Genomic DNA, 4142 nt, shown 5'->3' on the forward strand with positions numbered 1-4142 from the left:
GGCTTATAAGCACTTTTTGGCTTATCTACGCTTTTGGTAAAATTAAAAGTGCTTATAAGTTAAGTGCTTATAAGCCAAAAATATGTCAAAAGCTATAAGTTGGTCTCCCCCAACTTAGGGGGTGTTTGGCTAAGCTTATAAACTGGTCAAACGGGCTTATAAGCACTTTTTGGCTTATCTACACGTTTGGTAAAATTAAAAGTGCTTATAAGTGCTTATAAGCCAAAAATAAGCCAAAAGTCATAAGTTGGTCTCCCCAACTTATTAAATTTCAGCTTATAAGCACTTTAAGTTTGACCAAAATTTTTACTATTCTATCCCTAAAATACTTCTTTTTAAAACAAAACTCTTCGTATACCCAGTTCTTCAGCTGCATATTATTAATGTCAGCACTTTTATCCAAACACGTAACTACTTTTTTTAAATCAGTTTCAGCACTTAAAAGTGCTTTTCAGCACCTAATGCTTATCAGCTACTCTAAATCAGCTAAGCCAAACGGGCTCATAAGATTGCAATTCTCCTACTTCCTCAAAATTTATTTGGCTTCTTATTTCTTTTTCCTCTTCATTAATTTGCCAAAATTTCACGGTATAGCCAGTTTTCGGACTGGTCAATCAAAAATAGCCAGCGTTTACCAAAGTCAATGAAAAATAGCCACCATTTTGCTGCAATAGAGACCGGTCCAGCATAATATACTGGAGTTCGGTGCACTTGTGTATGAACTCCAGCATATTATGCTGGACCGGTATACTTTGCTGGCTCCAGTATAATATACTGGAGACTGGAGCACTGGTGCTCCAAACTCCAGTATATTATACTTGCTGGAACTCCAGTATATTATGCTAGAGTTCTAGTGTATTTATGCTGGAACTCCATCATATTATGCTGGAGTTCCAGCATACTATCCTGGAACTCCAGTATAATATGCTGGAGTTCAAGTATACTTATGCTGGAACTCCAGCATAATATACTGGAGTATTTTCCAGGTTTTGAACAGTGTTTTCGCTCAGATTTATCTTTATGTAAAAAGTGGCTAAATTTCGATTACTTTTGAAATTGGGCTATTTTTGAACGACCAGTTGTAAATCTGGCTATTTTTAAAAATCATATATTTCAACAGACTAGTTTTATACGCGCTATAAAAATTTTAAAATTATACAAATACTAGTGAATTTATCTAACAGCTTGTTTGGATGGTTGTTACCTATCGTATCGTATCGTATTGTTACTTTAGATACAGTGTTTGTTTTGATTATTACTTAAATTTTATTGTATCGTATCGTTAAATCTGTCGTTACGTAACGATGAAATGTGCCACTTTATGTAACGACCGATTTGGTTTGGTCGCGTCGTTTCCTTGTATTTTTCTCTCAATCTCACCCTTCATTATTATTAAATAATTTTATTTTATCATTTACCCTACCTTTTTATATACCGTATCATAATTTTTCTTTATAATATTGCAAGTTTATTCATCATTTCACATGTGCGTAATACCATGAAACGACGCCAAAACGTCACAATCCATCCAAACATTGTATTCATCAAACGATACAACAATACAATACAATACGATACGATACATTATGAAACGATACGTAACAACCATCCAAACAAGCTGTAAGCTTCGCGCGGTCATACAATACTTCAATAAGTAATATATTTCTAATATAATATATATATATATATATATATATATATATATATATATATATATATATATATATGAATATAGGAAATATATTAGTCGTCAAATCTAATTTCAAGTTTTACTCCATATTATTCCTATCATAGAATTTTATATTTTCAAGAATTTTTAAATTCTTGCAGATTTATTGTTTCCTAGAGTTAGTTAACCTTTTTCTTAATAATCTATATAAGTGAAACTATACCTTCCATCTTTTACCTTTCCTCTCTTCTTTTTTTCCCTACGCATTCATTTTACAAAAAATTTGCCAAATGTCAAAAAATTAAATTCAAATATAATTCTTAGAAAATAATTCAAAAAATTAAGCTACTGAATTGTTGTTTCTCAAACATATCAATCTCACATAAGACCATGGAACACTTTTGGATTGTTGGCTCGCTAATGAAAATGTTAAAGAATACAAAAGAAAGAAGGTTACAATTATTTTATTTATATCGAGAAAAAAAGGGAAAAATTCAAATGAAATAAATAGAATCCTGTCATGAAAATCGAAGCCTCACCCATATATGCTTTGACGAATTGGCTTTTGTCCTAAGCTTAGTGTATTTGTTTACTATGAAAGTGAAAGGGGTGATAAAATTGTGAGTTACCGAAGAATATGACATCGGCGATGAAGTAACATGTAAAGTTGGGTAACGAATTTTCAAAGAGAACTAACAATTTCTTAGTGCATTCTTCAAATTATTTTCTTGAGAATATATATATATATATATATATATATATATATATATATATATATATATATATATATATATATATACTGAACAAAAGGAATGCATCTCTCCAAAATATTGATTATTCCATAAATCCTTGTGGTTTTAGTAAGCCTTCTCTTGCAGTAGTATTCGACAAAAAGAATCAGAAAGCAAGACTGAAAGTCAAATGTAGAATGTTTCAATTAGACGTACGGACCATCAGATAGCAGTCGAGTACTAATTCAACTCTCCTTTAAATATACAACGACAACAACAACAACAAATATAAAATTTCCAAAAATGACAAATTTGAAAATTTCTCTCAATATAAAGCAAGGTGTAAGAGCAATGCAAATACTAATATCAACAACATTATCAATCAAGAGTCAAATAAGTAGTAATAAAAAAAATACCTCAAGAGTATTTTTCGTTCAACTCAGAAACTCTCTCATAATCAAGGCTGGTGGTAGCATTTTGCAATGCTATTAGATATAGCTGAGAAGTAAAATATTCAGATCATATAACTGAATAGAAATATTACTTGAAATCGTATTCATGTAATTGCGCCATATCCTTTGGTGCTATCCTGTAAAAGAAATCGAATGAAATAATACCACATTAATTAGCACGTATAATTCACATTATGTAGAATTTAATGTAAATGGATAAGAAAAACTTAGTGACAATTGATACAAGAAAATACCAAGCATACATTCCAAATATGTTTTCAATACCAAATCAAATTAGCATGTTGTCGATGCCCCCTTTTTCTCGCGAAATCGGGTTTATGACATTTGGGCAGATAACTCGTTTCCTTTTGGGAATTGGGTTTGAATTGAAGAGTCGCCACCTAATGATTAAGTGCATTAGGACACTAAGAACAATTTTGATTTAGAAAACTAGAGATTGGGTAAGGGCTTGAAATTATCCCAAGGGGAAGGTGTTAGGCAACCCTCAAGATCCACTAGTGTGGTTCCCGCCATGCTATAATCGTGACTTTAAGTGCAAACAACAAGCAAGAATTACAAATACGAGGAAGTTTTCACATAATGGTTGAAATTAAAAGAAATTAAAGAAGCTGAAGTTGGGAAGAAAGTAGTCTTTGAAATTCTGAAAATAAACAAGTAAAGGGAAGGGGTTTTCACATAATTACTGCAAGTAATTGAAGTTAAAAAAAAGATTAAAGAAGCTGAAATTTGAGAAAAGCAGTCTTTTAAAAATAAACAAGTAAAGGGAGGGGGTCCTAGGTTTATAAATAATATGGATCACCCCACACAACACCCGGTAACCGTTTATACACGTGGTGTTATCGCGTGGTCATCATATCCATATCTACCATTTCCCACCCCGTTAAGGTATTAAAACGCGGAATAGTCTCGTTTTCTTATTGCATGCTACTACCCGCTCCAATCCTATCAGTCCCGGAGGTATTGGGGACTACTAATCCTAAAGGGAAGGGATGTGAGGTTTTATAGCTTCAAAGGACAAAATTCTAAGGCGACAATCAAAACACATATGTAACAAATATGGGGGAGAAGCACATAACAGATAGAAAGGGCTCAAACAAACCTCCTTAAAAAACAAAGAGAAGCATATAGTTTAGCATGTCTTTACACGTACTGATTAGGGTCTGTTTAAACTTAAAAGTTGTGGCAGACTGATCTATTACATATTTCAGATAAGAAGCCCGAGTCAGGCCTGCCTACTGATTGTAGTTAATAAGAATCTAATTCAATTTA

This window comes from Nicotiana attenuata, chromosome 9, assembly GCF_001879085.1.
Source record: "Nicotiana attenuata strain UT chromosome 9, NIATTr2, whole genome shotgun sequence".
Classification (NCBI taxonomy): Eukaryota; Viridiplantae; Streptophyta; class Magnoliopsida; order Solanales; family Solanaceae; genus Nicotiana; species Nicotiana attenuata.